General features: G+C 31.6%; 1 protein-coding gene and 1 long non-coding RNA gene across 2 annotated transcripts in view; one reads left to right on the forward strand and one right to left on the reverse strand.

Annotated features, from left to right (window-relative positions):
- Positions 1 to 232: 232 nt before the first annotated feature.
- Positions 233 to 9,086, reverse strand: LOC148280135 (uncharacterized). The gene is made up of 3 exons (XR_015822681.1): positions 8,760 to 9,086; positions 2,496 to 2,603; positions 233 to 891 (listed from the first exon to the last, which is right to left on the reverse strand). It is a non-coding gene; the product is annotated as an uncharacterized LOC148280135 (long non-coding RNA).
- Obsc (Obscurin) overlaps positions 8,944 to 25,172 on the forward strand; it is a 156,346-nt gene continuing 140,117 nt past the window's right edge. Inside the window, exon 1 of the mRNA XM_088228826.1 lies at positions 8,944 to 9,163. The gene's annotated coding sequence lies outside the window, so the exon portion shown is untranslated. The remainder of the gene's footprint in view (positions 9,164 to 25,172) is intronic.

Genomic DNA, 25,172 nt, shown 5'->3' on the forward strand with positions numbered 1-25,172 from the left:
CATGAACTGCCAACAAACAGTCAGCAGCGGACGTCCAGGACGTCAAGAACCCGATGCCTAGTAAAGTAGGCAAGCGTGGTTAAGAGGAAACGTGATCTGAATTTTCTTCATACAAACGTGTTCCCTTATTTTATCCCTGGATAATTGCACTAGAGCAGTGTTTTTATTTACGCACTATAGATATTTACCACTGGCGTGGCGTGTCTCTATCATTTTGCTTTTTTTATCAATATTTTTTTTTATGGGCGCTAGAACCATTTAAAAATCCTTAAAAACGTGTAGTTTTATCTTCCGTCTTCGAACGTACGACATATAAATATAATAATTAATTTTCAAAAACGGAAACGGTAACGACACGAAAAATGTTATTCTGATACTCTATATAAAAAAAAACAAAATTCTTTCAGTTATGAGGTGCAGAAAACGAGACAACGAAACCTCTATTTGTGGATTTTAGTTAGGTATAATCAGCCTGACTAGCAGTTGTCTTTTTCGCACAATATTGGGCGGCGTCGGCGTCAGCAAGAGAATGACAGAAAAACTATGATGTAATACAAATATGGTACATGGCCCAGTCAACCGTATCGCCTCCGCTGGATGACAGTTGCTGCGTCCGTTCTCATATTTCTTCATTCATCACAATGTCAAACTCACCGAACACCCAAGATTCATCTGAGACCCCTATTGTCAGAACTCAATATTTTGCTGTTTTGGGTCCTAGTGAAGTGCCACGAATCCCATCTGTCCATCCATTCCGAGGAGAGGTATTCAGCAGGCGTTATATAGACGGCATTTAATTTTCACAGAGTAAATATAAGATGTTCAAGCAGCCTTCATACTGCTGAATGTGGCGCCTGCTATTTCCATCCGCATTTTTAGCTCTTTTTAAAACTGCGGAAAAAAAATTACAAATATTTTATGTTTTTAATGCAAAATTACGGCACAAGTAATGGTAGGTTGCCATTATGACGACAAACTAAAACCCCGAACTAGCATTTTTTAACATTCCCATACCTTACTTCAATAATTAGTAGGTAGGTACTTAACTATATAAAAATTGGATTGTAATTTTCAGTAACCACCCCATAAGTTGATAAGATTAAGAAAGAGTCACTCAGATGACGAAAGAATTGTAAAACAGATATATGTTTTATATATCATAATCTTAATGTAAAATGTATAAAACAACTTTATGTAAAAGCTTTGTTACTATACGCACGTAAACATTATTCTCTACCTTCCGTTACAAATACAGGAGTTACTAGATACTCCACCCTGATGCTGCAAAAAAATAAAAAAATAAATACAACCTTTGGTCAAAGAGGATTGGCCTACTACTGGGTTAAAGTGTACAATCTACTTCCATTATCCATAAGGACAATTAGTAAGTTTTCACAATATAAAATTGCTATTAAGAAATGGATAGTGGAGGTGGGTTGCGCACGGATCGATGAGTGGATCAAGCCAAATAGGTAAAATGTGTGTACTGTACTGTTTATGAAATTTGTTCTATTGGTCTATATTTATTAGTGTATACACGGCACAAATGCCTTTTGTAAACATAAACATAAATACAATTAACACACAGTGTTCTATTACAAAATTATGAAATAATATAATAACAATATATCTATACGTATTACAGAGTTGTTTTATAAATGTTCTGTATAATAAATTTGAGATTTTAATACTTAACATACTAAGGTAGAAAAATAATAAAAATAAAGATAATGCGGTATATTCGAAATAACAAAAATCATAAATCATTGGTTTGTCGGTATTGTTGCAATGTCTATTGAATGCCCTAGGAATAAATTGGTTATGTTTTTTATGATTGTTTTAGTTTTTTATTGTTTATTATGTTAATGATAATTAGGTTAATTAGATTAATTATGTTTTTTTATTGTTATTATTATGTTAACTTTGTTAAATAGCTAATCTTAGGCATGTCTCACATTTTGTAAAATGTTTCTCTCGGCACGGGACACCCCAATGAGGGAACATTATTCTGTATAAAAAAAAGAATACACGATGTAAAAGTAAAAATAAATAAATAAATATGGCGAGGATGAATGCTAACGTAGGACGAGGACGGCCAAAAGGACACGGCATGGTCAGTCAAACCAAAATTTCAAGTCCGATCATGTCAAAAGCAGGCACAACCGAAGGGCATGTATGGCAAGATGTATGAATGTGGAAGAAGCTTTTTTATATGGGAGTTGCATTGTTTATTATGTACAAGGTTTATAATTCGTAAAAGTGGATTATTCTGCTTTTAATAAGCTTCTATTTTATCTTTATTGGGATCAGGAGAGATATTTTATAGTGGGCCAATCAGGATCTTCTCTAGCATTTGCTCTAGTGAAGGGGAAACCACTTAAAAAAAACTCTTCAGGAAGCCGGCCTGTTGACAGTCATCGACAGGCCTTTCGTTCCACTAGAAGAGTTTTCGGCATTTTGAGTACTACTTTGGTTTACTTATGTCCTGCACTTACTTGACCATGTAAGATACCACCTCTCGTGTGAGTTCTTTATAAAGTATCACTATCTGATTTCGTATAGGTCCTCGCTCAACATCTGCATCGCGCCTCCAGCTGTTGTCTCTGAAAGATGAAAAATAAGCTATGCATCACAACAGGTGAGGAAGAAGGTGTGGAAGAAGCTAGGAATGTATCTCAGGATAGGCGTGTGAGGCGGTCTATCCTCTCTGTCCACCTCTACGGGGAAATGCGAGATCGAAGTAGACATAAGTCATTAACTAAATGCCACAAGTCAAGCCAACTTAGAATTCTTTTTAAAAATATAAAATTCCCTTAACCGTCTAAATTTTTGGTAAAATATATATATATTTTGATCAATTATTCGGTATAAGGTGGTTCGATTATATTGCTAACATTGAAGTCCGAGAACGAACGCAGCAGCCTCCTATAACGAGCTTTTTGAGGGTGCGGAGGCAGAGCTGACTTGAACACGTGCCGCGGTTGCCTCGGGAAAGCCTTAATCCTAGTTGCATCTTCTTCACACCTACGGGCTTTCGCCATCCTGGAAGACCGTCGATGACGATCTTTCGCCTTTATTCGGTGGAACTAAAGGACGCGAGATTGATTTGGGAGGAGGCGAGAGCGCTGCCTGGCGATGGAGGGTCTCCCGGAGGCCTCTGGTGATGTCCATATGCTCCACTTGGGAGCGGACGTGAGAAAAGAAGAAAAAAAATGCTGGTACTTTAAAAAAAAAAAATTAAATATTTTTTTATTAAAGAAGGTGAAACATGAACAGAAAATATAAAATAATGAAACCCACTAAACCGCGAAACCGGCTTACCAGCCGGTTTCTTATTTTTTCTTTACAAAGAGAAACGTTAGAGAAATTATATAAATTTAAAAAGTAATATACACATTATTAAGAACTAAAAGCATACCTAATTTTCACACAAAATTTATTTACAAAAATTAAAATAGATGACATCAAATGATAATCAATATAAAACTGTGTTACACATTAACTATTTGATTATTTTTGTCTTAAAAGCTTTGTCAACATTTTCTTTTAAAACATTTTAGGAATGTTGTTAAAAATTTAAAAATCATAATAAAAAGTATACCCTTTCATTCAATAAAAAAGTCAGTAAATAGTTTTTGTAGACCCCTTAAATAAACTTCTATTGACTTATAGAATTTAAGAAGATCAGTGGTTTTGAAAAAAAAAAAAAAAAATTCAAACTAGACCGACAAAAATATTTTTTTATTTATCGTATTATCAGCGCCATAACTTTTCTATCGTTTCGTAATTACTCCGCCCGTAAAGTCACAAGTTCTCATCGGTGAGTTCTGCTGATTGATGATTTTAAACCGAAAATCTATCACAACATTGATTGATTCGGAAGAACTTGTGACGTAGCTCAAAGTAGTTCATTTTTATTAATTATTCCATACATTTTCGAGAAACTTTTGCCGTTCGATTAAATGGTTTAATTTTTACCGAGTATAAGAAAACATGTTTTATATCCAATTTCCCGCAGCATTGAACTTCCTCATTCTTCTTGCTATTTGAGGTGAAATATATTTGCTGAAATATGATTATCAACATATAATAATCGTATATAAAAAGATAATATCAAATATAAATCTTTCGCACAAAAGAAATTGTGTTGGGGAAGAAATTAGTAAACAATGTTTTTCGCTATATCTAAAAATAAGGCGGAGTGGAAGATGTTACAACACAGTGATCTATTATCGCGACGTTATCGACGCCAATCTTAATACGAATTGCATGCAAGTAACAGGATCGAACTAATCTAACTAAATATATTTTCAATCACAAGTTTCAAGCAGTGATTTCATTTTATTTTATTTATTTATTTGGGATTTTTACGGCTATTTACATAAAAATACAAGCAGAAATATATTAACAATACTAGAGCCAATCAAAAAAATCAGCTGTTAATCTAATAATACATAATATATAAGAGTTTATAAAATGAGGAACTTCAGCCCTACGGGAAATTGGATACAAAAAATATTTTCTTACGTGGGGTAAAAATTAGAGCATTAAATTGTACGGCAAAGTTTCTTGAAAATGTACAGAAAAAATAATAAAAAATATTTTGATAAAAATGCAATACTTTAAATGACGTCACTGGTTCATGTGAATCGACCTATGATCTGAGAGCTATGGGAGATTTCCGGTATGATTGTCGCTTCTGGACCAATGGGAAGAACTGAATGAGAATAAGCGGAAATGAACCTCTGACGTTACACGCGGAGTTATTTCAGAAATACAAAACTTTGAAAAATCGTAGCGCCGATAATACGATATATAAAAATTTAAAAAAAAAAAACAAATATTTTTTTTTTTTAAAACCACTGAACTTCCTCATTGTATGTGTTCGACGTTTGTATTCATGTGTGTGTATATGAATGTGTGCGAATGAATGTGTGAGGATGTGTTTGTGTGGGTGCGTTAGTAAAAAAAGTAATTTAAAACGTGTATAGGAGAGAACTAGGCAAGAGGTTTGACTATAAAGAAAATGATAATAAAAATAAATAGTTTATACCTACTTTTGAAACCTTTTAAAAAATATTTTTCTTAAGTAATGTTATGTTTTGATTGTATTTTTATAAAATAATAGTAGGTGTCAAAACCTTCTTCTGAATAAAGCATTTTAATTTATAATTTAATCAGTACATATTGAATGAATAATGTGCAACGAGTTCCATATAACACGGAAGGTCACCAACCACAAGATGCATACGATGTATTGTCAACAATAAACAAGATAGGTATGACAGTGCGGGTGCGTTTGTGTAAATTGAACATATACATTATGTGCTCCTACATTGTATATTTATATAAAAATAGATATATAATATAAGATTGATAGAATTTGAATGATAAAAATCAGGTGTCACAAACCTGTGATATATAAAATCACCACCGGTTTCCTATTCGCACCCTGCTGTGTATAGTATACAGGACAGTGCCTCGGTGTTCCAACTACAGGGTATCTCGATCGTTTCTGTTCCATTGAAAGTTAGGTGATCAGTCTTACGCTTTAGGTGCCAGTTCAAAAAAAGAAATATTGCTGAGTAGAATCACCTTTAAAACCAATATTTAACGTCAACCCTGCCTCTTAATTTTTCTGAGTTGGCCCTTATTTTAATACGAAGTAAACAGACTTATATTCAATTGTCTATAAAGTAAAATCTTTTTTTTGTATGAAAACTTCAATTTTCATGAAAAATTTTTTTTTAAACATGTTCGATTACAGATTACCGGTAAAGATGCTTAAAATTTTCTTACAAATATACGCATTTTCGCACAGAAAATTCCATTTGACATTGACAATTGAAGATAACTCTTTTAACTTCCCATTGTACTCGGAAGTTAGATGGCTCACCATGGTTCTATTTCATGCACCGAAAAGTATTATCCATCCGCCCGGACCCAGAAAAATCGAAGAATCACCGAAGGTTCGAACTAATCTAGCAATATATGTATTTTTCCAATCAAAAGTTTCGCGCCTTGATATTTATCCAGGTAAAATAGTTTTAAGGAATTTACCGATAAAATGTATTTAAAACATTTACATAATCATAAATAATGATTAAATTAAAAGTAATATTTGAAAAACTATATTTTTGATTTTCCATATTTCACCATTTAACTACGTGGGTATTTACGTTAAATCACTAAATTAAAAATAGGTAATACGAGGGTTGCTACTTAAGTTTTGAGATACGGCAACACCAGTGTGAATATGTCAAATTTGACATTGCCACTGTAAAGTTTGCTATTTTTAATGGTAAACGTACTCGGAACGTTTTGTCATACGAGAGATATTTGTATTGTTTACACATACTTAAAAAATTAATTTTGTTAAAAAAAATTAACTAAATCGTGAACGTTTTCGTGCGATGATTATCTATTTATTTATTCTATTTTATTTATTTATTTTTGCACCACAACAGGCCAGGGGGCCCAATTACAGTGGTGAATTAGATCACAGAACTCCCAGGCTTGAGAAAAATCACATTTTAATTTTTGTGTTCTCACCGGGAATCAAACCCGGAACCTTTCGTGTGTGAGACAAGCGTCTTGACCACTACACCACATAGGCCGCTATCTATGAATATTCTATGACTTTCGACGTAGATTAAACCAACAACAGTGTTCCGATGAACTCACTGCGACTTTTGGTGATAAAGCACCATCTCGAGCCACCGTGTTTCGCTGGTTTTCTGAATTCAATCGTGGTCGCACTTTGTTACTACAGGACAGGCTCTCCTAGTTCTACATTATCTCTGTTCTCCAGCACGACAATGCAAGCTGTCACACATCAGCTCAAACAAATGAATTTTTGAGCATTCAAAACATCGAATTGATGGGTCATCCGCCGTACAGTCGCTTTGGCACCCAATGGTTTTTTTCTTTTTCCCGCATATTAAAAATAAATTGTGAGGTCAATGTTTTTCGATGACTGAAGAAGCGGTTGATAAGTTCAAACCACATGTTTTGGAGGTACCTCAATCGGACTGGAAAAAGTGCTTAAAAATGATTGAAAAAGAATAAAGCCGTTTTCAATTATAAATATTTGTTTTTACTTGTCTATCTCAAAAAATTTGGTGGCTTCTAAAAATAATTTCAAGGCTTTTAAAAAGTTTTGTAATCATTTCGGCGAATTGATCATGTCCAATCAATTTAATCCCAGTCAGTGAAGAATTCACTTCCCTCTCTTCTCAATCCAATTAAGTACATATTATGTACTTCTGGATTACTTTCTTTCAGCACAAAGATGCTAAGGCTACCAGATTTCAGAGAGCTCCTTCGGGCAGCTTTTCTCGTTTGACAACGAGCAAATTTTCCGTGTATGTGGGCACCGCCAAGGAGACTTATGTCCTCAGATGCGGTGTGCGGTATGTGGTGGGTAAGCTGTCTATCTCAAAACTTAAGTAGCAACCCTCGTATACCGCCTGATTAACGAACACTATGTCTTGTCTTTCCGGGAACAAAATATTTTATTGTAGTTAAATTCATTAATTGATTAACTATTTTTTTATTTTTTCATGAGAATCTATTAACCTATCAATTGGTTTACAATAAAAATATATAAAATGAATTTTTAAAATAAAAAACATTTTTATAAATCCAATTTTGGATTGCACTACATTTCATCATACACGTGCCATTTTTAAAAGGCAATATATTATTACATATTGTTATAGTTCATAGGTCACTATGCGCAAATAGTACAATTAAAAATATCGAAAGAACAACTAATGAATTTATAAATATAAAATATATCACAATAAGAATACCTTAATCAAAATCATAAAATTAAAAATCTCCAAATTTGAGTTTTGTATAAGTAGTCTTGATAATATAATGGAATATTCTCGTAATATTGTCGCCCGAATTGATAATTAAGTACCTATGTATATCCTATGTCCTACGTGGGTATCGAAAATACAAAATCTATGGCACGTTGTTAAAAAATATTGTTACAAAATTTAGTACATAAATTATTATAGTGCAAGTTCAAGGTGGCTGTGATATAAATAACGTTTTGACGAGAAAATGTCAGCATTTTTCAAAATGGGATAACTGTAAAGAAATCCTGCACGCAGAAAAAAAATCGTGGAGGAGATTTGACAAGGTAAACTTATTCACAATACTTATTAAAAAAAATAGAAATAATTTTTTTCGTTTACAAATCCTTAAAAGGTGAGGCCAAGTAGTTAAAAGAGTTGTTTTTAACTACAATATTTCATTTTCCTATACTGAAACTAACGCGAAGCTGATCACTTTGCATTCAAGTAATAACTGATCCAGAATCGGTGTACCACTTAAATACCTCATTTATAAAGTGGAAGAAGAAGATACAAAAATACGTTCAGTCAACCATGGGCTAAAAGAATTGTTTAATCTGGGTGCCAAGTCAAAACAAGAAAATTATTCGTAGTCGCATACATAAACTGATAATTTTCGCGTGATCTACAGAAAGAGAAGAATATTTTGTAAAGGACACCTAGTAATATATATACAGGGTTTAGGATCTGTCATTTTCCGGTTTACGTAAACACTTGACACATGCTGCGGAATTTACCAATGAAAGCACTGCCTCCATATACCTGAAAACTGTTCTAAAGACCATGAGTCCTCCATTCGATTTTCCTCATAAACCCTCATTTTTGTCAATAAACGAATTACACTTTAAAAATTTCAATTTCAAAAACCGCGATTTTATTTTAATTTAACTCTACCGGTTTCATTGCCCCTTTCACCACAACGGCGTGGAGGGCTTTGTGGGATATTGCCATTCTTCCTCACGCCGCATTCACCGGTCTGTTTATGATTGAGCATATTTCCCGCATTTTTTTTGTTTTCCTCTCGTCTCGGGGTGGTTCTGCTCCAGGACGCCTCACGCCTCCCAGGCCCGTTATTATCAGTCGGCGAGTCGCTCCACCGCTGTCAGTCGCGTCCGCGGAACTCTATTCCGATCTTTCGACGCCGACGCCGACGCCGACGTCTCGACCGACCGCCTGCGTCCCTCGGCCGCCCGCCAACGGCCGTCCTGCCGCGCGGCAACTGCAGTGTCTGTGTCCGCGCCCGTACACCGTACAGCCGTACATGCCGCCCGGTGCCAGCCAGACCCGGGCCGCTCGATGTAAGTTCTCGACGAATACGTTTCGATCCAAGTTTGATCCGAGCCCGCAATTAAAATGACACGGTAAGAGATGCACCCGTGTCGATACAGACAGCTCGAATTTTCCATACAAAAATTGGAATACTTCCATACTTGTTTATTTACCTCGTGGCTAGTTGTATCGAAATAAGCTTGAATTAAGTGTTGAATAAAAGGTTTTTTTTTACTGACCCTAAGTCGGTATGTTAGCTTCGGTCGTCGGTATAAACAAATATACGCTTTAATATCAACCATGTATTAGGTGCATCACAGAATATAATATGACATACTCGTACATGGTGTGTAGGATTGAATACGCTAATGTTGAAATTGATATTTTGCTAAACATGAAGCTTTTTAACTAATGTAAGATTTTGTCAGAAACATTAGTAGGACTAAATAAACGTCGAAGGCAACAACGAAGATTTTTTTTTACAAATACTCCAATTTTATAATAGAAAATTCCAGTATAATAATATACCGAAAAAGGTAAATACATCTCTTTCCGTCCCCTCTGAATGAAGGGGGTAATGTTATGTTATTAAGGGGAGGGGAGAAGACCAATGCTTCAGGAGAAATCTTTTACAGTCTCTTCGTAGTCAAAGCCCGGAACATTATCTAAAAATCAGAGAAAAAATTGCAAAGTTATTAAGAAGTCGATTAATCATTTTTGATTTGTTTTGGCAGATGCGGTCATATCAAAACATTACAAAAAATATTACTAATGGCGGTTTTAAAAAGGCTTTGATAATCTGATACAGTGTTTGAATTTATTGTGTATATAACGTTCCTTTTTGGTACATTTAGTTTATTTTGACGGCTATTTCACCCTCAGTTAGCAATATATTACACTAAAAAAGTTCAGTCAACACCGTACACTTGAATCCATACAGAATTGTAATTATTGTACATGTTTACAATTGAATTAGTTGATTTCTGCTGAAAGCAATGGGTACTTTTTAACCAGACAAGTTTTCAGGGTTATTAATGAAAAATATTTGATTGATTTAATTTACAATTTTTAGATTCTGGTAGTTTTAATTTTAATGGTTATTTTTGCAAGATCTAAGAAGACCGCGCATTTCAAACGTTTCGTCTATTTTTAATGTTTGATTATATTTTCCGATACTCAAAACAATAGAATGTAGCAGCTTTAGGTGAATAATCTGTTGATAATCGTCATTTCCACCTGGAATAAAAATTGTATATTGCGAACTGAAACACGAAACTTAAACATTTTATTATACGTTACGATGTTATGACTTTTTGATGTAAACATTGTTCACTGTAAATATCGCAATAATAATAATGGCACTCGATCGAAATTGAATTTGATTGGTACATAGGTGAATAAATGTTTTCAAGTATGTCTACATTTATTTTGGCATTCGTTTGGCTGCAATATGCCATGCAACATGCCAAATTTTCTATGCAAGCTTGTCTAGCTTAATGTTCTATTTATGCAAAGTATGGGTTGTAAAATTAGCGTTAGTGTTTTTTTATCATAAAATAAAAAAATCTTATTTATGAATAATTACCTTTATAATAATACTAGACTTACATACGATTGAATAAAAAATTGCATATTATGTATTTTATGTCAAAATTGGAAAAGTAACCAAGAAAAGTAAAGAAATCGTAAAAATATCATACACATTATACTTTTACGAAAACGTTTACTTCGGCCTCGTGGTGTATTGCTCACCGCGTTTGCCTACCATGCAATAGGTCTCAGGTTCGATTCCTGACATTTTTTATATGAAATGTTTATTTAAAAGGTGTTTCCACACTATAAAATTCCATAGTCCCTGGACTGGTGCCTGAAGCGTAAAACTGATCATCTTACCTTCATGTAACAAAAAAATTATCAAGCTGTGATTGGTGTACCGATGCAGTGCCCTTTGCACCATTAGGTATGGAAAGGGAGTAATGATGATAATACACATTTGCTTTTTGAAAATCATTATGTGTGCTCTAATAATATTTATGCATAATTTACGAATTTTACTTTTTCTCTGGTATCATGAATATGTTAAGAGTTGACTTTGATTATTTTTTTTCAACGATGTCTTTATTTATTTTGGCATTTGTTTAGTCAAAATATTACATGTAATATAAATATGCATAATTTTATTTTTATCAATTTTGACTCCTCTGTTTTTCCCCTTTTTGAATCTATGTACTCAGCAACATATATTTTTATAAACGTTTAAGGGATTTATACCGCTTGTAATTTATTGTTCTGGTGTTCTGGTCATTTTTTATGCAGATAAAAAACAAACCTGAAAAAAAATAACACAAGAATAGTATAAATAACTGGACGCCGTATTCTAAACAAAATGTAATCAATATTTTATTGCTAATCCATGCGTAAATATTTACATTCCTTAAATAAATCAGCTTTTGTATGAAAACGTACGTACAATGATTGTGCTAGTAATAGCAGACAAGGATTTTTTCAAATAGCTCTTGTGGCTTCGCTAGATTAACTTCTGGAGAAATATATATATTTTTTTTATTTATTTATTTTATTTAGTTCTATGATTAACATGGTCTAATATATATTTACAACACAATATTTACATTTATACTTATTCTAACATTATTTATCACTATTATACACTTAATATCCTAATTTATAATATTCACTGTTTCATATGTACATTTTCATTAATTATATTCACTATTTACACTATATACTACCTAATATTTTTCACATATATACTTTTTACATTTAATTTTAAATATATTTACATTTATTTCATTTTTTATGCTTTCTGGCATTTCCTCAAATAGTTGTATTCCCTTGTACATAAGGCAGTTCTGGGACATTGCTTTTGATTTCTTTTCCAGTCTTATATTTTTAGATCCACTTGTTGCATAGTTATGAAAGAACTCATTATTTTTTAGTTTATTTTGAAAATATCTCGGAACTATTCCTATATATTACGATAACTCACAGCCAAACATTAATTATATTATGAATATATTTAATTACCTTGCTTTTTTTTATAAATTTAAAACAGAAAAATGAGTCGAAGAATCTGTAATAAAGGTCATGAAAAAATCAGCATACATGCTTTATAAGATATTCATGCAGCGCATGCAGTTAAAGATCTAGAGGTTTAGCGTTGTATCCTGTAAGCATACTTACAGGAAAATTATGTCAATAGTAAGTTTAATTTTTTGTGTTTATTTTTAAAGCTGTATTTAATTATTTAATAATCCTTTACAAAAAAGTTATGTTACGTTAAAAAAATGCAATTATACATTTTTTATGCATGTGTTGATTCAAATGAAATAAAAGAACCTCTTTTTTATCTACAGTTTTAAAACAAAAATAGTTTGTATTAGAAACGTGAGGAAAAAAAGTCCGGTATGTTTCTACATTGTAAATAAATCGTACATTTTTGTCTACAATAATTTATCAAAGAAGTAGCTATTTTGTTTACATATTTAAAGCTGTATTTTAACTTTCTTAAAATAATAGTGTACGATTATTGTTTTTGAATTACTGTATTGAAAAAACACCGAGCAGTAAACAATTTTAATGGTCGTAAAATGTTGTATGAACAAAAAACTTAATCATTATTATGTTTTTTTTTTATTTGATAGAAGATTCTTACATACTTACTAAATATATAAGAACATTTATACTTTAATTTACGCTACTGCAAAAATGCATATTTTTAAATCTACTTGTGAATTAATGACGGTTTATTTTTATTTGATTTCCAGTACAGAATAGGATATATTTATTTCGTCTTCGGAGATTTCTAACATACAGTTATTTCGAAAGTGAAAAGCGTTTTCCGATTGAATGAGACAGCTACGCTAAGCTTCGTACACATTTGTATAATTAGAAAACATACACATTAACTTGTCTTCTTATCTGTGGCGGATCCCGCGGCGCAATGGCCCAGAAGCTTACCGCATGTACGAGGTTTCGAGGTTCCAAATATGTTTTTTTCATACGCCTGGGTGTTAAAAAAGGAGGAGAAAGGAAAAATTTGAGAATTCAGTGCTGTAATGTACCACTGTAATCAATAGAAAAGACAGAAATAATCATGAAGAAACTGCTTTACGTGAAGCTTGTGTTAAGGTTTTATTTCCTTTATTTTTATTGTGTTTTGGCCATCGCCCAATTAGATGGTGTTTTTTTCAAATGTCAAGCTTTAATTGTGTTTTAGATAATTTAATTTGTAATCGTCTTATACAGTACAAACTAAACAAAATGGCCTTCATGCTTTTATTTTTTTATTTTTTTAAATGGGAGTTGCTTTATTATTTACCTTGCTTATAATGTACAAGGTTTATATTTCAAAAAGTGGATTTTTCTGCAATTAAATATCTTAAAATTTATCTAAACTATTGGGATCAGGAGGGATATATTAATGTGGGCTAATCAGGAACTTCTCAGCATTTGCTTACGTGGAGAGGAAACCACTTAAAACTATTCAGGAGAAGCCGGCCTGTTGGCAGTAGTCAACAGGCCTTCCGTTCCACTAGACGAGTGTTCGGCATTTTGTTCCCTACTTTGGTTTATTTTACCAGCCTTTACCGGCCTTCATGCTTCCAGTCAGATGGAAAATTTTGCACGAAATAGGAAAACATGACTGACAAGGTACACTGCTGGCGTAACTACTGACATATAGTATTAAAATATTTATATAAATATGTTAAGTTTACTATAAACGAATTATTAATTCTACATATACTACGTGAAAACAGATAACCACATCGAAATGTGGGCGAAAACGCTAAAAAATCCTTAGCTTTAGGCTGTAGGTACAACTAAACGTAGTTATGCAGAAAGCAGCCAGTCCACAATTTTGAAAAAATGCGATATTAATGTTATTAGGTGCAGTAAGGTCAATTCTATGTTCTGCTAAAAACAGCCAGACCGCTTTCATACAAAAAACTGTATTAATCACCTTCTGAAAATGGTGTCGGTTACAGAAACGACATTTTTCAATTTGCTAAAAACACCCACATCATTATAAAAATCTTACGGTTCTTCAAAAATCATTAAAAGTGGTCAAATACACAATAAGATTCTTGTTTGTCATATAAAAAAAAACTAATGTTTTCATTGTTTATCATTTGTTAAAGTCAAAAACATTCGAACTGTTGTGTAGACTGGATTATTCAGTCTTTTCACAAAAGTGCTATTATCTCAGTTTCACTTTTCTATGGCTGGCTGCTTTCTGCATAACTACGTTCAACTAAAAGTCTCACAAGTATGCTTACTCCAAAATGTTTCCTTATTACCAATGTTAATAATATGACGAACATTATAAAGTCAATAAATAAAATATGTGTATTTGTTCTGTCGTGGTTCTGTCATTTACTAAAAAAAAAAATCAATGATTTTGTCGTGCGTGATTTTCATGTTTTTTTTTTATTATTTTAATTTTTTATTAATAAATTTCATAAATGGTACATTTTTTTTCATTTCTATACAAATCTACTTTTACACATCTTGTAAATTTTATCACTGTAACTCTCCAAAAAAAGAGACTAACTCTTGTGCTTGGAAAGTGGCTTACACTGTTGTAGCTGTTTATTAATAATAGTTTGTATAATTTTAAATACGATTACATGAGAAAAAAATAAAAACATAGGATGTATAAAGAAAAAACATAAAACAATAATACATTCATACTAATTGAAATTTTAAGTAGTTTTTACACGTGTTCAAAAAAATTTTTTAGATTTACTTTAAATGTATTTATTGATTTATTATTTTTAATTCATTGGGAAGATTATTATAATTTTTTACACCTTTAAAGACAAAGCTAATTTGACCATGATTTGTGTCGAATTTAGGAATTTTAATATTATGTTGGTATCTGAGTGACTTTTTCACTTCAAATTCTTTTATTTTTTCTTCTTTATAAATTTGTACAATAGAATTTATTTTATAAATTGTTTGATGATTGTTTTCTAACGGTGCGTATTATAGTGCTTTGATAAATAAACTTATTGTTTCGCTTCAAAACGATGCAAGATATTAGAGATATTTATACAATTTTCATATAGTTGGGTCGTTGACCACGTCTCATTGGATAACCAATCAATCAATATGCTTGCACTGTTTAACCATGATGCAGTCGAGGAAATGTGCTCAACATTCGGCCGTTGATATTTCCGGCAGGATATATTTTGTCTGTCTGACGCAAGCGATGTATAAAGACCCAGTTACATCTAGGCAGCCTGTTAACACGAATATAACTCTTTTCAGTGCCGCTTTCGCACATTCCCAGATTGAACTGAATATGGCCTAATGTATTTTAAAACTGTTTTTAATAAGACTGTCTACATTGCGCAGATATTTTTTAAAAAGTAAATGCAGAGAAGTTCGACATAAGATCACCATCCGAATTTCACTATTAGTAATATGTAACCTGAAAGAAAAATCTTCTTGCGAATCACCATATATTTTTTTTAACTTATGTAGATTTTTATCTAACGTCCTCGTGCATAAATAAATTTGCGTGATTGTGATTACAAAGTTGTCTTCCAATTTATTTTGCAATTTGTTTTTTTTGTTTTTTTTTAAATTTATTTACTCAAGATTATTGTATTTTATATGTCCTTGCTAAACATGCTTATTTTTCGAAAAGTAAAAAAAATAAAAACAGTAATAGATGTGTTTAAAATTTTTACAAATTAACACAGAAATTAGCTAAGTTTTTTTTCTTTTTTTAATCATGCGTTTGAATTTGATTTCTCCTCCTTATTTATTTATCAATATTATGATTTGATCGCGAATTATAATCCTTAAATTTATTCTTGTAAATTCATCAAAAACCAGAGCCCGGGGAGTGCCTACTACTTGAAAGTCAGGTTCATTAAATTCTCATTCGCAATTTGCATTCTCAAAAATGCAAGGAATTATTTTAGAAGTAATGTATATTATGGAGTAGGTAAGTATTAAATTCTTGTAACCGATCCCTCGTGTAAACGTATCTTAGTAATTTAATTAATCTTCATCTTTATTTCGGTTGGTTTATTAAGCTTGTTTCTGGTGATACGAATTAGAAGCGTTCATAAGTCAGTCGGTTTTTGGTATCTACTATATTTACTATCTACCTTTTATTACCTACAATTATTTCGTTTTTTTATATACATAATAAAATGGCGTAGTATCATAATAAAATTTTAAGATATTGCCAACAACATGTTTATCTTAAACTCGATTTCAATGTTGATCATTTTAATTTTTTGTTTTTTTTAAAATCGTATCTCGTTTCAAAATAGTTTTCTCGGTATTTAACCTTAGGTTACTTTATACCTTTATACAAAAAAGTGCCTGTTTAGAATATTTAAATAGATGTAGGTATATGAGTAAATGAACATCGCTACATTATTGTTAATCAAATGTAAGAGATTTAAAAATATTTTCAACAATATTTTGAGTTTGTCCAAATTTTTGTAGACAAGGACTGGGTTCAACTCCCTGGGGAGCTGTTAACATTAACATATTACAACAGAGATGAAGAACATTTTAAAGAAGGTAATATAGAAGTCAATGCATCTACAGGGGTTGAAGTAATATAGATGTTTAAATATGGGCAGAATGGTGAATGTTACACAGTGTGTAAAGTGGCCACTTAAACCAGCCAATGACAGGTCATAAGCCCTGTAGATGCCTTGACTTCTATATTACTTTCTTAAAAATGTTCTTCATCTCTGTTGTAATATGTTAAAATATTTTGTTATTTTAAATTTATGTTTATTCAGAAAAACAACAGCAAAACTAAAAAATATACACAACATTATAAAAAAAAATGAAATAAAGCCAAATCAGTTTTCTACATAAAAAAACATATGAAAATCCAGTCCAGTTAGATATTAATACATGTAGAAGTGCATGTGTGCGAGTTTTTGTGTGTGAGGATGCGTGGGTAAGTGAGTGGAGTGGGGTTTTGGTTGGTATGTGACTATGTGTGTGAGTGTATTTAGACGCGAGGGTGAGTTTATAGACAGGGTGAGTGTGTGTTTATTAGGAGTGAATAGAAACATCTTAAATTTATTTACTTAAACGCGAAGAAACCTTTGACATATTGTAGTCAATATTTTGAGTTTGTCCAAATTTTTGTAGACAAGGACTGGATTCACACACATCAACAGATGAAAGAATTGAAGAAATATAGATATATAAATATGGGCAGAATGGTGAATGTTACACAGTATGTAAAGTGGCCACTTAAACCAGCCATTTACAGGTCATAAACCCTGTAGATGCCTAGACTTCTATTTTACCTTCTCTTAAATGTTCTTCATCTCTGTTATAATATGTTAATATTGTAGTCAAATAAAAGTGGTTTACAATTTTAATAATTGTAGTTATATATTATTTATTTATCAGAAAATATTATAGAATATGTTAAAATGTATATTAGTATAAAGTAGGAAATACGAACTATGAAAGTAACATACTATTCAAATGACAAAATTTCACATGAGTGATCATACATGCATAACAAATGAGAAGGATTAAAAAGCAAAAAAATGCCTAAGTGCGGCAGCGTGTATAAATGAACATTTTGAAAAAATGATTTACGAAATTTTGTGGTCTACTATTTTTTAGAATTTGTGGTGAATAGATTGAGCGGGTTTAAATCATTTTCTACGCCAAGAGACTTAAGAAAATAAAAATCTTGAAACGCCCCAAGCAATACCGTATCCTCTAAGAATACTGCTCCATCTTTTTGATCCCCTGCCCTCATTATTTCATGGACTTTCTTCTCTTTTGTCGACTCCATTTTTATTAGAGTATCGGGCATCTGCATTGCCTTTTCTAACGTAAACGAAAATAACACTGTATGCGCCACACTCTAGCGTACATGCATGGTGACCTCTAACCCCTAGTTTGCTGGCGATGGAGTCATTGATACGCTAGGCAGTCCAAGGAATTCGAAGCATTTGGCGCCATCACCACATCTCTTCACTCCATTTCTAGAATGATTCGTGTATCATAATATCCATAAATAAAAATACAGAAGACGGATAATAAACATTTGTGTTATTCTGGTTGTTGTTTTTGTGATGATAATAATAATTTTGATATGTGCAGGCTTTAAATATTTTGCAAAATTTAAAGGTTTTTCGTTTTTCACTACAAGTAACATTGAAACGAATTTAAGTTATAGATTATTTCAAGTTTACAAGACTGTTTTCTTCTTCAATCAGACATTAACTCTTTTAACCAATGGTGTAAAGTCAATAGATTAAAACTAAATATTAAAAAATGCAAAATAATATCATTTCATAGAACAAAACAACCGATTTCCTTCAAGTACCTAATAAAAAACCCCAAAATTAATGTAGTTAAGTCCATCAGAGATTTGGGAGTTGTTTTAGACTATAACCTGACATACAACAAGCATATAGATAACAGTAAATAGTAATAGTCCGTACTATTAAAACTCTTTATTGCTCAACTGTTCGCCCTCTTCTAGAATATGCTTCCGTGATCTGGTCTCCATTCTATGTGAATCGCATAAATCACATTGAATCAGTCCAACATCGCTTGCTTCGAAAAGTAGCGTGGATGTTTGGACTAAAAAGAGAGAATTATTCTTATGCTGAAAAAGAGTCAATGTTAAATATTTCTAGTCTACAAAAACATAGAACTAATATTAACCCCATATGCATTTATGTTCGGCATACTAAATGGTATAATCGATAAGCCATCATTACTGGGACAAGTAAAAATCCATATTCTGACTCGTAGGTTGAGAAACAATGAAGTATTGTTCATCGATCAGCATAGAACAAACTATGGCCTTAATTCTCCAAGGACCCGACATTGTCGTATTGTTAACTCAAGACAAGATCTGGACATTTTTAGTTTAAGTTTTTGATCTTGTCTTGATATCCCTTATGTTTGTCAATGCTTCTTTCCTTTTTAAAAAAAATGTTTTTAACGATTCTTATATTATAATATTAAAACCCTTTAAATTGTATAAATGGACAATGCCCGTTAATAAATAAATATATTGAAAATACTTTGTATATTTCCACTCAATTTTGACCAGTTAACGCTCTAATCCTCTAAAGAGCATCTTCACACTAGAAATATTATACGATGTTGAAAAGTAATGAAAAAAAATCTTAGATTTTTCTCTATTTGTGTATTAACTTGCTTTCAATTGTTAAGTTCCACAATTTTAATTATTTTTTTAATGTTTTTTATGTTCTTTGTATTATTTTAATGCATTTTATGCCATTTGTGTTAAATAAATAAACATACATATTTATTTATATTAATTCTCTGTTTATTCATTAGAATCATCAATTTAACTGACTACTTATAGCCTCCTGGAATATTCGTAACCTAGTAAATATTCACGAATGTATATTATGTTTATTTATATATTTACGTATTAGCAGGAATGCCCGGGAAATCCTGAGTCCTCTCTATGATTCATTTTTTCATAAAATTTCATTAGGATGACCGGTGTTTATTTTTAAATTATGTATGTCGATTAGTTTGAAAAGCGAGATGCATAAAAAATCGAATTTTGGTGAGTTACATTTCTTGTTCAATATTATATTAGTCGCATATTTATAGAATTGAGAAAGATTAAACATTTTTTTCTAAATGAAAATTATAAATCAATTAAATCGAAATATTAGCCCCTAACATACAATTTTTCAGTTTTATTGATTTTTTTACCTTTGCTGTAAAAGTCGCGTGGGCGGAGTCATTGAAGACATTTTTCATCGCCTCTTCAAAGTTATTTTTTTCCTTCTATAAAAAGTTATCAAAATTGTATAAAAAATGGTAATCAGTTGTACAAAGGTCCGCCAAGTATGCTGGGTGACAGAGAGTCTCCAACTTCGGCTCTTCGGTGAAGGAGTAACTCGCTTAGATTTTATTATAGATACTTGTCAGTAGGTGGAAATAGAGGATATGGAAGGAAGTGATGAAAATTACACAACACCCGACCAATCGAATTGAACCCGCAGCGCAGGTTTCTCAGTTGGCCGTCTAACCAACTGTGTCACGGCGCGGCCCCTGTGAGAGTACAAATGAAAAGCTCTTACACTCTTGAACAGAGGATGGTAATAAAAAAATAACCATTCAACCTCTTTGATATTTTAAAAATAATAATACAAATATTCTCGCTAATCCCCGACTACATAATCCAGATATGTTTAGAGTGGATCATTTCCTTCCAATAGAGGATATTATAGTGCAACCCTCTATCTTGTATCAGTCAGTCAGTTTAACAAGTTATACGAAGATACTGCAAAAGACATTGATATCTTTAAAATCCATCAAGCCTTAAATTTTCAAGAAGAGGGTTGTCAAATTAATGTTGCCCTCGATCAGCCTTTGTCCTACCAATTACTTTATTTTTTCCAAATTTTTATGTTTCATTCAAATTGTATTGTATTTTTTACTTCAATTTCAACTTTATATGATTTTAATAACTCGCAAAAAAATCATAAAATATTACTGGCCTAATTTCGTTTGAGAGTGTCGCTAGTAATTTGTTATTGTTCCAAAATAAATAAATAAATTCGTAAGGTATACCTATATGTAGTTGAATGACAACAAATCATTGATATATTTTTTACAAAATATTGGTTTCCGTTGTCCTCTTTCGCTATACCAGATTAAATTCCCTTTTTCATATACCAACTTGTAAAAACAATTATACCTTGAACTCATTCATAAGACGTACCTGTAGAAATTATAATGGACTAAGTATTGATGTAGACATTTTTAACTGCACGTTGCATTTATACAGAAAATTTCTTCATGGGTCGATTATTTCGGATAGTTGCTGAATGTGCATCTTGAGTGGTTTATGCTATGTATATGTGCCGCATGTAATGTATATGTTTGTGTATGTTTAAAATGTGCGTTCATGTGTGTGTGCGTGGATGGCTCGGAGTGTGCATCCGGTATTTTGATTTATTTTAATTTATTACCTCCATTGAATACGCAAATGTTAAAAATTGTTCTTTTCTCACTTGAAATTCTTTTTTTTGTCACATTTAATGTTTATATCTTATGCATAATTTATAAAACCTTAATTGGTCTTTTTATGTTTTTTTTGTTGTTTTTAATACTTATTATGTATGACTATGTTTTCTGAAAAAAATAAATAAATTAAATAAATATATGCACATACTAGATTCATCACTAAGCACCCGTCTTGTGTTCCATTCAACTTAACTTCCGGAACTAAGTGGTCAGTAAAAGTGAAGCAGCGTAAAAAGGCGAGACGTACAGCTTTAAATTCACTGCTGTTTCATTAAATTCAATTCTACTGGCATAGACAAAGTCTTTTTACTCTACTGCGCGCTTTGCACGGCAATGTTGACGCGACAAATCTCATTTTTCAGAACATCTTCTATGAAGCATCTTTAAAACTATCGTTCTATTAAGCATCTTCTCTATTTAATTATACCTCAGTGCAACGATAAGATTAAAAAATGCACTTAAAAAACAAAATGAAATATAGAACCCATACTATTTTTAAAACTTGCACCGCATTTTTATTGCCTTTTTTCTTACTGTATAAATATGTTTATGTCATTGACATTTGAATTCACGTTTAAGTAGTAAGAATATTCATTTGAGTTTAATTATAATCGTGCTAAGGTATCACAATCAAGTGCTGTTTAAACCTAAATAAATAAATGATTATAATTGGGTTCGAAGTTTAGCAACTTCGCACTTGCAGGTTTTAGTAGCAGCTGTTTGTAATTTATCCATTTAAAAATAGCTTTCCATGGAACTGGACTTACGAGAGAAGTATTTACAACAGAAATAAACTGACCCTCAGCGAAAAAAACGCTAGGGTGATCATTCGTATTTACATCATTTTTTTATTGTTTTTCACAGAAATTAGCTGATATAACTGACTAAGTGCCCGCTCTTCCACAAACAATTTTACACAAAATAGAACTTCAACAATGTTTGAGTATGTCGAAATGCTTGCAGAGTGGCTGGATTTCCTCCCTATTCATATTTAAATTTATTTCAACAGAGAGGGAAAACATTTTTGAGAAGGGAATATGGAAGTCAAAAATGTTACCCCTATCTGTTGAAATAAATTTAAAATACAACTGTTTAAAACAATTATAACAACGTAAATAATAATAAAAAAGATAAAACTAACACTAAATGTAATTAAATAACAAAACAATGTTTGATTATGTCCAAATGCTTGCAGACTGGCTGGATTTCCTCCCTAGGGAGTTGTTCATATTTAAATTTATTTCAACAGAGAGGAAAAAAATTTTGAGAAGGGAATATGGAAGTCTAGGCATTTACAGGGCTTATGACCTGTCATTGGCTGGTTTAAGTGGCCACTTTACACACTGTGTAACATTCGATAAAGGTTTCATGTGATAAAGGTTTCAGCCCTTTTACTTCACAAAAGTCAACAGATGGAAGAGTTGAGGAAATGTGGATGTTCAAATTTGGGCAGAATGGTGAATGTTACACAGTGTGTAAAGTGGCCACTTAAACCAGCCAATGACAGGTCATAAGCCCTGTAAATGCCTAGACTTCCATTTTCCCTTCTCAAAAATTTTTCCCTCTCTGTTGAAATAAATTTAAATAACAAAACTGCCATCCCACTCTATTGTAATATGATGTATTAAAATAAATAATTAACCGTCTCAATTTTTAAATAAGTTTTTATTTTCTAAATACTAAATACTCCTACATTAAATTTTAAGACGTATTTTTTTTAAAAAGCGCATGATGTACAATAGTTGTGCCAATACAGTGCTCTATGCACCAACATATCTCCCGTGTTATGGCAATATGCTTTATCTTAAAAAAGATGATTTTGAGATAAATTACTTTGAAGTTTTTTTAGACATTTTGTTATATGCTCCGCATACTAATAGTAGGAATAATTAAAAAAAATGTGTGAATTAAGGTTCACCATTCATTCAAAACATAAATAAAAAATGTACTTTATATTTTAATAAAATTCACAAGAACTTGTTCTGGTGGAACATTTTCAAAAAATGTCTTTTGAAATTCAGCTTATTGCTCCAAACTCAAACTCAAAATATTTTTGATTAATAATATAAATTATTCTCATACACAGAAGGTCAATTGAATATTGTCAATTGTACGATGTTTTAATTTCTGACTGAATTTCTCAATTATTCATTAAAAAAAAGTCCGATATATGTTTTAACCGCCCACATTGCCACAAACTGTGTAAACACACTGTATTGCACAACTAGGGAGAGTTTATGCTTTAACATACTTACCTACTTTTGATATTCATCAATTATAAAGATTTAAGTGTCCAAGTAATATCACGTACGCATTGAAACGGCGCGCGAGGATATAAAATAACACCATACTTACACAAGAAAATCTCAAAACATAAAATAACAAAAGCTCATACTATATATTATCCATAAACATTTGACAATGGTCATATTATTGCCTTGATTCTTAGCACCGAGTATTTTTTAACTATTTCCTGTGTCTATTTATTAATTTACTCGCGGACCTCACAGACGTTGTCCTGCCCGAACGTTGGCAAAAGAGTTTTCATTGATAAGTAGGTACCTAGGTACTTGTTTATGGTTTAATTCCAAAACATAAAATAAATATTTTTTGCAAACGTCTAACTCCGGTCCCCTCACCAACAGAGGGGTGTACTTATGTAGAAAAACGATTTTTAAAAATGAATCAAATTTAATATTATTTTAGTATTACCAAAAATCTAGTAAAAATAAAGGAACGAGTAGAAATTATCTAATTGAGATCCACAAAACACAAATGTTGTTTGTAAACATTCAAAAACAAACCTTTTTTAAACACAAAAAACAACGTCTTTCCATTTTTTTGTAAATGCATTCTCCTCGAATGCAACCCTGGTAGATCGATGAATAAAACATTTATGCTCCTAACCTTTTTGTTACACATTTGATTAAAGATTTTAATATCTACGAACACGCACAGCGCAAATATCTATATTTCTCTAAAAACTGCACGTAAATCGGTTAAGCCGTTTAGGAGTTCAGTGACATCACACGTACAGAGGAATTATATATATAAAGATTTTGCACCAAAACACACTAAAGGCGAAACAGGTTGTTTTATCTTCCTTCTTCTTTAATTCCAACCAAAACGCATCAACGTTTAGCTTGAAACTTTAAAAAAACATTTTTTGTTCTTATAATTGAATCAATAAATGTTAAAAGGTACCGACTGGTGGGGTTTCTAAATAGTAAATATGTGTAAAGTAATAGTTTCCATTGACAGAAAGTCATTATTTATAATTTAGAAAAATAATTTTGAATAGATTTATAAAAAAATATATTTAGCTATGTTACTATTAAAGTGATAAATAGACATTCAAAATTTACATGATTTTCCCATTTTACATAGAATGCTCCTTCACTTCACTAAAATCATTGTTATATAGCATACTCGGTTGATATACATATATATATATATTTTTTTTTTTATTTGTTTTTTTTCCATGCATATATTAATTTACATAGAACATTATTACAAAAATACACTTTGGAAAAATACATCTTAAAATTAAGCTATAACATGAATTCGAAAAATGACCACTAATACTACAGCGTCTAAGCGTGGGCCATTCCTTCTTTATTATTAATTTTTTGTTTCAGATTTAATCGCTGTAGCGATAGTAAGAAATAGGCGTTTTAATGTGCTATTGAATTTGGGTATTCTAAATAATATAATATATAAATAATGTATAAATAATGTGTATTTTTTCTTTGTCCGCTACATGGGGAATTGCTGATTATTTCTCATTACACAACGGAGACCGCCAATATTTCTGCATGTTCTTGCATCTGAATAATAATATTTTATAATAACGTGGGTTTGTAGTAAAAAGAGAATCTGTTATTGCAATGTTGCTTTATGCCAAGAAAATTGCCGGTGACTAAGTGAACTTCTCTATTAATATTCCCGATGAAGTAACGGGTAACATTTTTCCAAGTGACGCCT

Source organism: Micrasema longulum, unplaced genomic scaffold (assembly GCF_059751315.1).
Source record: "Micrasema longulum isolate JH-2025_06_02 unplaced genomic scaffold, ASM5975131v1 h1tg000611l, whole genome shotgun sequence".
Lineage (NCBI taxonomy): Eukaryota > Metazoa > Arthropoda > Insecta > Trichoptera > Brachycentridae > Micrasema > Micrasema longulum.